We start from the raw sequence: 11,911 nt of genomic DNA, 5'->3' as shown, positions 1-11,911 counted from the left end.
CAAGGTTCTCCACCAAACATTAGTTCGTATGGAGAGAATCCAGTCACATCACTCTTAGTGCAATTGTATGCGTGCACCAGAGGTTTGACATAATCCTTCCATCTTGATTTTGCAGCAGCATTCGATTAAATTGTTCAACTGGATTGCCTCTCGGATGGTATGGAGTGGTTCTGGTCTTGGATATTCCAGCGCATTTGCACAGTTCTTTAATGGTGCGAGACTCAAAGTCAGTACCTTGGTCACTATGGAGTTTTTCTGGGAATCCGTAGTGCACCAGAAAATTGTCCCATAGACATTTGGCTACTGTCTGGGCTTTCTGACTCCGTGTCGGTACAGCAACAACGTACTTGGTGAAATGGTCAGTTATTACAAGTATATCCTTGGTGTTACTTAGGTCAGGCTCTAATGACAGGAAATCCATGCAAACTAGCTCTAGCGGTCGGCTTGTTCTGATGTTCACCAATGGAGCAGCTTTCTCTGGTAAGGTCTTTCGTCGAACACAACGCTCGCAGGTTTTGACCTTCTTTTCCACTCCTGAAGCCATTTTAGGCCAGAAGAATCTTGATCGAACAAGGTCGAGAGTCCGTTCAAGAGTGCCCATGTGACCCATTTCATCATGGAGCTCCATTTAGACCGCAGAACGAAGATAAGCAGGTAATGCCAGCTGGTATGACGAGTTTCTATAGAGTGAAAATCATGCCAAAACCTCACACACACACAAAACGTGTTTTACTCATACCCTACGATTCACAAACAAACTCAGTGTGGTTTGCAAATACAAAACATCACTCACAAACTAATGCATTTTGTTCTGCAAATAAAAAACGTAGCTATCAAACAAATACAGTACGTTTTACATATACAAAGAAACGTATTTCTTCAATGACAAAAATATCCTCCAAGTACAAACTAAAATCTTTCAAGTACAAAAAAAAATCCTAAAATTAAAAAAAAATTCTTCAAGTACAAAACAAAATCCTTCAAGTACAAGTGTCAGTAAGTGTCATGTAATTCGCACTCCACAACAGCAGGTGCTTGGCGCCGCTACCGACATGGAAACAGAAGAGAAGAAGAAACGCTAGCGTGAGGGATGCTTTGAACATGATGAGGTGCCAACAGGTGAGTTTGCTGTCATTGCTGGTGAAAAATCAGCCTGAAGGGGTTGTTATTCGCAATAACAACCGCCTCGCTATACATGATCCCGCTTATTACATTGCACAAAATATTGATTTAAAAATGAGTTTATTGATTTTAAAAACGATTGTATTGCTTCCGCTAAAGAAAATAGTCCGTTCCGCGTCCATAGCAACGGTCTGTTTTTCGTGGCAAGGGTGTGTTTGGACCTCCAAATCAACCCTGGTCTTCTCCTGCTAGTGTCTAATAGAATATAGAGGCTTAATTCCATGTCAAATCAGTCAGAATCCAGGAAAGTGGTTGCAGCAACATCTCAGATGAAGAGTTTTTCTATATTATATTTGGGTTCTAAAACCAAGGCCTGTAAAAATACTCATATTTTTGTCAGTCCTTGAGATTGTCATTTTTATAGCATCAAAAACACTATCAGAGAACCATGTTTGGGCATTAATATCTTAAAGTGTTATTCATAGCCTCACCAAACTTTCCAGGATGGAAGACAAAAATGTTCTTAGTATAACTGAACCAAAGTTTGTACTGCATGCCTATTGAGATTCTACAAGGCCCTAGATTTGGGTAAATGGCTAAACCCCTGATACTGAGGGTATTACAAACTCATTTTCTGCATCCATATCACAGCAGCAGGCTGTCACTATACATGGGTGCTGCATTTTTTTAAAGCCGAAAATTAGGACATAACCTGCTTGTTTAACCCTTGCTAAAAAGAACTATATGCATGAAGTATGTGCGAAGAGTTTATTTGAATTAAAGTATATTCAATCAGTTTTAAGAATAAACTTGGCAATGGGTTTGGCAATGGTCCTTGAGGGAGGTTCAAGGGGGGGTATATATAAATACACACACACAACTTTTTAATTCTGACTTTTTCTAGAAATTGACTATTTTTCCACAAATGTCTTTATAAATTTCACCAAAAATGCATCCCATTGATATTAATTTGAACATACATTGACAAAAAAAAAAGTAATGTTATTCAGTCTCAGAATTAATATTGTGTATTTCTGGAGTCTGTTACAAAATGTTATCAAATGTGGTCTGGGTCCTTGATGTAAAAATGTTTGAGAACCACTGCCCTACATAAACACTTTACATGTCTTTTCAGGGATTGTACCTACCACATTTGGACTGGGAGGACAGTGGCCTGCCTGATGAGCCACAGCATGATGTCACTGTTCCTGAGATGGGCGATGTACTGAGTGATGAACAAATGGCAGCACTAAGGGCAGCCATAAATCCCCTGGGACACTCCCAATCACATGGCTCAGACATCTACTGTACCTACTTACTGTGCAGTATGTCCAGCACTTACTAGGCTTACAGTAAAACGTACTCAGCAAAGGACCTGATTCAATGCAATTGTAGCACAAATACAAAATGAACACTTATTTACAGAACAGTGCCCCTGCTAATAACTGGTTTGTAAGATGTTACAGTTACACAAATAAATATTTCTGAATCAGTGAGGTGGTCTAATGTTTGATTTTTCTCTGTTTAATCAAATCAGACCAGCAGACATGCCCCGTGTTAGGACTGCCAGCGGCAGCAGGAAGCATAGCTTTCCTCAAGCAGTGCTAGCAGCGGACTTTAAGACTTTCAGCTCTCTTAATGTCGTAATGAATGTTCAAACCAAACACATGTACATTGTATTATTTTTTATTGTAGTGTGAATACAATCTTAAAACATCTGGGGGGTTGGAACAACCAAATAAATACAACATCTTTCTCTCTTTTTTTTACTATGGGGACCTGGTTTTCTCTTTCTTAACCATCTTGTGCAGCTCTGTGAGTGCATCTAAAATGCATTTTGGGATGAGAACCTGGTTAGAGGCAGCACTAAAAAGAACAGCCTCCTGAAAACACACAAATTCAAGGTAATCCAGGTCAAGTGTTGCTGACTGACAATATGCTGGAGCCGTGTGTGGATTCTCTCTAACATTGTTTGTGCAAGCAGTTCCTAGAGAGAGGGGAAAAGAGGAAAAATGTATGAGGTCAAAAATACTGGTGTAACTGAACAGGACCAGTAAAATGACCAAAAACTTTCCTTTATTCTTAATATCTTCATGACCATTAGTGATAGAGACCTCAAATATTGACACACGATTAATACAAGATTGTGCTTAAAGAAAATGTAATGATTGATATCATACAGATGCAGAAAATGAGTTTATAATCCCATAAGTATCACGGGTTTAGCCATTTACCCAAATCTAGGGCCTTGCAGAATCTCAATAGGCATGCAGTACAAACTTTGGTTCAGTTATACTAAGAACATGTTTTTCTTCCATCCTGGAAAGTTTGGTGAGGCTATGAATAACAATTTAAGATATTAATGCCCAAACATGGTTCTCTGATAGTGTTTTGATGCTATAAGAATGACAATCTCAAGGACTGACAAAAATATGAATATTTGGGACCCAAACATAATATAGAAAAACTCTTCATCCGAGATGTTGCTGCAACCACTTTCCTGGATTCTGACTGATTTGACATGGAATGAAGCCTCTATATTCTATGAGACACTAGCAGGAGAAGACCAGAGTTGATTTGGAGGTCCAAACACACCCTTGCCATGAAAACAGACCGTTGCTATGGACGCGGAACGGAAGCAATACAATCGTTTTTAAAATCAATAAACTCATTTTTAAATCAATATTTTGTGTCAAATTATTTATTTTGTAGGTAGCAATGTAATAAGTGGGATCATGTATAGCGAGGCGGTTGTTATAGCGAATAACAACCCCTTCAGGCTGATTTTTCACCAGAAATGACTCCAAACTCATCCGTTGGCCCCTCATCGTGTTCGGTTCAAAACGTCCCTTACGCTAGCGTTTCTTCTTCTCTTCTGTTTCCATGTCGGTGGCGGCGCCAAGCAAGTCGCTAACAGCGCCACCTGCTGTTGTGGAGTGCGAATTACATGACAGTTTACTAGCATGCATGTGGATCTGAAGGCATATAAGTGTGGATCAGCAAGGCGAAAAATTAGTGCCAAAAGTCACGTGACATTTTTCCGTACTTGTAGAATTTTGTTTTGTACTTGAAGGATTTTGTTTTGTACTTGAAGGATTTTTTTTTAATTGAAGGATATTATTTTTATACTTGAAAGATTTTAGTTTGTACTTGGAGGATATTTTTGTCATTGAAGAAATACATTTCTTTGTATATGTAAAACGTACTGTATTTGTTTGATAGCTACATTTTTTATTTGCAGAACAAAATGCATTAGTTTGTGAGTGATGTTTTGTATTTGCAAACCACACTGAGTTTGTTTGTGAATCGTTGGGTGTGAGTAAAACAAGTTTTGTGTGTGTGTGTGAGGTTTTGGCATGATTCTAACTCTACAAGTTTCCTTCCTTTTGGCTTCTCCTGAATAACACACCATTTCTCAACTCCAGCCGATTCCATTCTTTGAACCATAGAATTAATTGAGGTGGAATAGTCTTTAAACAGGGCTTTTCATTTAACTCCAGCTGTCGGATAACTAATCCAATTTCTGGATCCATTCTCTGCCTTTCCCGCAGATCCTCCTCAGACAACTGGGGAATCTCCGTGAACTGATAAGTATCCTCTTGTTGGAAAGCTTGTGGTAAAGCTTCTACATCAATAGCAAGGGATTCCACTAAGGTCACTGGAAGATGTGAAGAACCAGGGTTACCACATAACTTACCAAGATGGTGACGTTCACAGATAGCTTCAACGGCTTCTGCAGAAACAACCATTGAAGAGTCTTCTGTCAGGTGATGGTGAGTGAACTGTCTAATTCCCTCCATCTCTTTTTGTGTCTCCAGGTCATCTGGAACTTCCTCTTGTGGCCTTCTAGATAGTCCATCCGCATCTTGATTTCTATTCCCAGCTTGGTATTGTATCTTGAAAGTGAATGTTGACAAACTTGACAGCCACCTATAGCTGGTGGCGTCTAGTTTTGCGGAGGACAGGATGTAGGTCAACGGATTACTGTCAGTTATCACAGTGAAATCAGTCCCGTACAAATAATCGCAGAATTTGGTGGTCATGGCCCATTTCAACGCCAGAAATTCCAACTTGTGGGCGGGGTACTTTGCTTCACTCCTGGTAAGTCCTCGGCTTGCAAAGGCAAAGACTCTCATCTGTCCGTCTTGCTCTTGGTATAATGCTGCACCAAGCCCGGTGGTACTGGCATCTGTGTGCAACACATATGGGAGTTTGGGATTAGCAAATCCTAATACTGGAGCAGAAGTGAGTTTCGCAATGACAGTATCAAATGCCCTTTGACACTGTGGCGTCCATCTGTCACCAAACTGCTCCTTTGGACTGAAATACTGTTTTGCTTCGTCTGTCTTTTTCTTGCGAACTTTCTGTAATGGAGGATACCCAGCAGTGAGATCATTAAGAGGCTTCACTATTTTCGAATAATCTTGCACAAACCTTCGATAATAACCAGAGAATCCGAGAAAAGCTCTGAGTTTCTTAAGCGTTTTCAGCCTTGGCCAGGTTTTTTTTCATAGAGGGCTTCCACTTTTGCTGGATCAGTTTCAACTCCACTCTGCGAAACTATGTGGCCTAAGTACTTGACAGAGGTTTGGCAGAACTTGCACTTTTCAGGTGAAAGCTTTAGCTTGAACTCACAAAACCTCTTGAGCACTTCCTTCAGACGAGCTTCATGTTCTTCCAGAGTTCTTGAGAAGACTATCAGATCATCAATGAACATAAGCATTTCCTTCCGATTGAGATCTCCCATACAACATTCCATCAACCATTGAAACGTGCTAGGTGCGTTTGTTATTCCTTGTGGCATCCTATTAAATTCCCAGAAACCTAATGGGCATATGAAAGCGGTCTTCTGTTTATCAGACTCTTCCATTTCAATTTGATAATAGCCCGACTTTAGGTCGAGCACTGAAAACCATCTCGATCCAGTCAAGACTGAGAAAGCTTCTTCCAGGTTAGGAAGGGCATATGCATCCTTGATTGTCTGAGAGTTTAATTTCCTGAAATCAATGCACAATCGCACAGAATTGTTCTTCTTTCGCACCACAACTATAGGAGATGAGAATGGAGACTCTGACTCTGATAACTCCAGCTTCAAGAAGCTCTTGGAGATGCCGCCTGACTGCATCCACATCTTTGGGGTGAATTGGTCTGGATCTGTGCTTGAATGGTGTCTCATCACTAAGCTTTATCCGATGCTTCACTTGGTCAGTGTGTCCGTAGTCCAGATCGTGTAATGCAAAGACATTAGGCATCGAATTCAACAGTGATGTTATTCTCGCTTTCCACTCTGGCGTTAATGGAGACTCTCCAAAGTCAATTGGAATCTTTGACAGATGTGGCTCTGTCTTCTCACTTCCAGTATCCACTTTAGAAGAATCTTTTTCCATCACTCGCTGGACTGCATGGATTTTAGCTATCACAGCCTTTGAGGTAATTACTAGATCAGTTTGAGTGTCATTCCTCACTACTACTGGTAACTGAGCAAAGCGTTGCCTTGAAGGTAGACTGTGCAGACAGCTTGCCACCAAAAGACCACCAGGTAAGGAAGACGTTGTAGGTGGCTCCACTGACACCCATTTTTCATAGAGGGCCTTTCACATGAATTATTCCATTCTGAACTACAGTGCACCCTGCCGGTACAACTTCTTGTTGATTCCCTTTCAACTTCACACATCCCACAGTTCCACTGAAAGCATGCAATTTCCTCTTCTTTAGCACATTTATCACAGCCTGATAGCCATAACAAAGTGAGTTGATAGCACCTGTGCCCCTTTGAGTGCAATCAGCATATAACACATCAAGCGAGTTGGTACCAATTAGAATCTGTGGTAAGTTTGTCAGGTCTGGGACTATCAGAGCTAGTGTCGGGACCTCGGCTTCCACCCCCAGGAAACTTTCGGGAAACTTTAAGTTGAGCTCGACATAACCCAAATACTGTACGGTTTGTCCGTTGGCTCCCTCTACTTCAAGAAGATGCTCCAAGGATTTCATAGGGTGCCTGCACAGGTATTTATCATAGTAAGACTTGGGAATGGTTGTCACCTGCGACCTGGTATCCAGAAGGCAGTTCACTTCCCTCCCTTCAATTCGAATCCTGGTGGTGCACCTGGTCCCTACTAATCCGGTAGGTAATTCACAATGTGGAGATTCATGAGCATGCTGGTGCAACAGATGTTCATTCTTCTTAGGGCATTGTTCTCTTCTTCCCGTCTCTGTCCGCCCCGCAACTGAGACGGATTTCAGTTTAAATGCTTAGTGTTGGAGATGTTCTGCAGATCTCATCTGGCCTGTCGCTCTCTTAACTCACGGCGCTTCTCTTCAACCTTGCGATGGTTTGGTTCATTTTCACAGTTAACTGCAAGATGTCCATCCTCTCCACAATGAAAGCAATAGCCAGGGCGGGGTCTGCTGTGTGATTGCCAGGTGGGTCTTGAATTTCTATCCAGCTTGGGTCGGTACTTTTCAGGAAAAGTGCTCAAAACTGGAGACTCTCGATATTCCCTCTGCGCTCTTGGGACAAGATGAGCTTGAAGTTCAGCTATCTGCTGCCTCAATTCAGAGAATTCCTCAACAGTAGGACTGATCTTTACTTTACGAACTGGCTCTGGTTTCATCGCAGAGATCTGGGCTTGGAGTTTTGCAACCTCCTTCTTCAGGGTTTCGACTTCAGACTTTTCAGCTTTGCTTTTGGACTTTGCTGACTTCGGCTTTTCACTTGACTGGCCTGACACCTCGTCAGTGGAATCTTCAGATACATCACTGCAGCACACAACCTGTTGATGGATCGCTGTTCGTAATTTAATTGGAACAGTAGAATGTCTGGTTATTCCGAGATGCTTCCTCATCCTTTCTTCTTTTAAAGTCTGTTTGTCCTCTGCAGTACGAATGAGAACTACCAGCTCAGCGAATGAAGGGGATGTGACTCTCTTTCCTTCCAGCTGCAACTCAGTGATTAGGCTGTTGTCCCAGCAACCTCTGCAAAATTGCTTGAGAAGGCAACGGTTCCGTTCAGCTTCAGCAACACCACCACGTCTAATTGCAACACTCAGCATTACATGAAGACGGTGAAGGTAAGTGGAGGATTTTTCCCCTTGATTTTGCAAGGTGCCAATGAACTTCGCAAACAATTCATCTCCATCTTCCACTGAGCCATATACTGACTCCAACAGTTCCAAACACTCTAGTGGCAGGGCATATGGACCGATGTGGTTGACGACATCCGAGGCTGGAGGCAGTAGGCTGTCGAGAATCTTCCCAGTCTTGTGTAGATCAGAGAGAGACTTGTCATTCAGTAGGAAATCCACACTTGCACTCCAGGTGTCAAAGTCTGGTTCATGGCTTGGGCAAGTGATTCTTCCTGAAAAGGATTTCCGTCGGAAAGTAGCATGCGAAGAGGACAAGGATTCACTGGTCTTTACCACATGCTCCATCACTACTCGTTGGATTCCTGGTGGACCCAACGCACTAACAGGTAGGTTCAAGGACATGGTCTCTGCAACACTGGCGTCAGAACTCCATATGTTATGAGAGGACTGTGCCAGGGTGCTCCCCTTGGCTGGGTTTTCAGGTTCTTGGGTTGGAACACTCAATAATGGAAAGATCTCTGGTGAGGGTATTGCAGCTGTTTCTGCCTGTCCATGTTGCGCATTAACAGATAGTTGACATTCCAGATTCAAATTTGTGGGGGTACTCACTCGCACCATACTGTCATCTGCAGGCTGTTCACTTTCTGGAAACATCAACGCAGATATCTTCTGCAGCTCGCACTGGAGCACTTCCTGCACAGCTCTTCCACTGCCTCTGGCGATGGCCTTCAATTCTTCCAGGTACTCTTCAGTGATGTTTCCACCCGTTTCAGAAGTGTACACACTACTCAGGCTGCGTACCTGGAACACAACATTAGCATCTAGTGTGCTTCTGATAGTTAAGGGCATCGAGGCTTCTAAATAGTGCATCGCAGACTCGTGTGAGAATTCCACAAGAACACTGTGGTGATACTCTGACTTGGTATCGTCAATGATTACGTTGCATTTGATGGACCCATATTTTAGCAGGGAGTCTTCTATTTCTAAATCTGAGTCAGAAAGGGTTAAGCCACTTACAATGACTGCTCTCCGGACGTTAATGTCTTCACGTTTCACTACTTCCATTTCTGTCTGTTTAACTGTTATTCTACTTGAGCAAGTGGGCTTAAAAAAAAAAAATTTCTTACTTTTCTCTTAAACTCTTTATTGTCTATATGTAATTATCAAGTTTTAACTTTTACACTTTGCTGCAATATTGCTCCTGGCTGGCTCGCCATGTTTTATGTAGCACACGGCTCGATACTAGATCCTACAAAATCAAAACCATGGACCAGAAACAGAAGATTTTTGGATCGACTCACAGAAGTAATTATTAGCAAAGATGATAGTAAAAATTAATAAAATAAATAAACCACTCGGAATACTGGAATGTAGCTAATTAAAAGGTAAGTGTATTTCTTTTCTCTTTGTTTGTTGTCTTGCATATGTTGTATTTTTCGAAATTGGCAGAATGAAATAAAACAAAATAAAAACAAATGGATAACAGTAACACACAGTATTTGAAATAAACGATAAACACAGAAACAGTCAACAATTCCAAACGTCAGTTTCTGAAATTTGACCTCAGTGTCTCAATTTCAAGTTCAATATCTAAATTTCAAATTCCAAAAAAAATATAGGAATGTTCATCAAAAATGTATTAATGAGTACAGTCCATGAAGAAAAAAAGAAAAAAGAAACTTTATCCTGAGGGAAATCCAGGAAAAACTTGGAAAAAGAAAGAAAACCTGTAATGTGTGCAGTCTGTCCTACCAATCAGAAAACTCTTTCTTGCAACTCTCACAACTCTTTTGCTCTGTTTCCAGGTACGAGAATATGGGATGGCTCGCCAGTCCAAACCAGGGATAAGGATCCACAGCCAGGACAGAATTCAAGATCACAGCAGCAATTCAGAAGCTCACAAAAGAGAGAAATAAAACAAGAAACACAAAAAAACCCGGCCTTGCAAAAACAAAGCCAAAACAATCATCAGTTAAACTCATTTAAATAAACAGTTTCAAATTACTAAAATGTCTGTTTCAATTATTTGGATACAAGAAACAAATACATGCTAGTCACCATGTGCTTAATCAACACACTAGAGTCTATATGCAGAGCTAGCAAAGCTAGCACCGCATGGCACACACTTTACAATAGAGAAAAATATAATCTCAACAAAAAGTATGTCTTTCAAACATTTAAACATAACTATATGCACTCACATATTATATCAGAAACACTTAAAGCATTTTCAAACTAATTTTTTACATCACTTTTCATTTTTCAAATGTATTTTACACATTGAGATTACAAAAACAGTATCCACATTTCCAAAATACATTTCTTATAAAGAAATTTGTACTCACCAAGAAGAAATATAAATCAGAGAACAAAAGAAAAAAAAGAAAAATAGTTTCAAGGAAAAAGATCGCAAGATTGATCCTATCACGTTAGTGTTATCTTCTCGTCGCATTCAAGTTCACAACGAACTTCTCAAAGCTTAAACATAAATCTACTTTTCACTTTTGAATGATCTATAGCTGGATTATTAAACAGCTATTCTCAAATCATTTAATCTACTATCACTGTCGTGTAGTTCGGTATCTCTCGTGTCGTTCGCAATCTCTCTCACTCTCTCTCACCTCTGCTTGTACGCGATCTTTTTTGGAAACTTTCCAACAAGGGCAGAGCTAACCTTTCACCTCACCAATAAGGATTTAGTTCAACTTCTATGTTTTGGATTATTTGTAATGAAATAAATCAATTTTACTTCATGTCCTTATTTTCTTACTATACATTTTATAGTGATATAAATAAAAGAATAATAATTATTAATATTAGTGACCTGAGTTAATGACCTGGGTTACACTTGCCTTCAGTCTGCTGTTCTGTTAGATTCTAAAAAGATGAGGATGTGAGCTAGAAAACTTCTGTAAACCTTCTGTGAACTTACACTGAATGTTCGCTGAATGAACAGATTAGTTGATGGCAAATTTAATTCTGCTACATTTACTACTGGCAGCTAATATAAATAATTGTAATTAATCAAAATTAATTGTAATTATTTATATACACTTCCCTTTTGAACTAATTTACTACACCTGTTTTCTGAGTAACATTCTGAATATCACTACAGATATATATTGTTGCAACACCGCCGCCATGACCAGTCTGACGGAGCTCATTCTTATAATGGTAGCTTGGTGGAGGACTCATTTAGACCAATATAATCATTTGATTTTAGCCAGTTTCAGTCAAGCATTACATGTCATGATCATTTCATTTGCAATAACTTATTTGGGTGCAAGTGGTCTAATTTTAAGGAGCCCAAACTTTAAAAATTGTTTTTGTTCATTGATTTTGCAATTTTCAATTTTAATCACGATCAGATTATTTCTAGATCCTGCATTAAATGTATATTTTGACCTCACTATTCGGGAATAGTTTATTATAGATTGGACAGCGCAAGTAATTCTACTTCTTACTTCTTGGTGTTGTTAACCCAGCACAACCGTACAGATGATCTCTTTGCCCTTCAGGATTGTGGATATCTGCACAAAAATATCAATAACACGAGCACTAGGGGAACAGTTGCCTTGTACAAATACCCACACCTGTGGTTTTGGCCACTTGAGTGCGCAAGACTGTCCCAGTTCTTAAAAATGCCAAAGCACAGTGCCATTAATGCACATGGCTGATTTATACTTGATGTGTCCGCAAGTTCA

The 11,911-nt window shown here is 40.2% G+C and overlaps 1 long non-coding RNA gene across 1 annotated transcript; it reads right to left on the bottom strand.

The window, feature by feature from the left end:
- Positions 1-9,576: 9,576 nt before the first annotated feature.
- On the bottom strand, positions 9,577-10,941 carry LOC132157686 (uncharacterized). Its single transcript, XR_009437593.1, has 2 exons — positions 10,549-10,941; positions 9,577-10,148 (listed from the first exon to the last, which is right to left on the bottom strand). It is a non-coding gene; the product is annotated as an uncharacterized LOC132157686 (long non-coding RNA).
- Between the last annotated feature and the right edge of the window lie 970 nt (positions 10,942-11,911).

The sequence above is a fragment of the Carassius carassius genome, chromosome 15, assembly GCF_963082965.1.
Source record: "Carassius carassius chromosome 15, fCarCar2.1, whole genome shotgun sequence".
NCBI classification, from domain to species: domain Eukaryota; kingdom Metazoa; phylum Chordata; class Actinopteri; order Cypriniformes; family Cyprinidae; genus Carassius; species Carassius carassius.
Note: the sequence above shows the minus strand (reverse complement) of the source record. Positions and strands in the feature narration are given on the sequence as shown.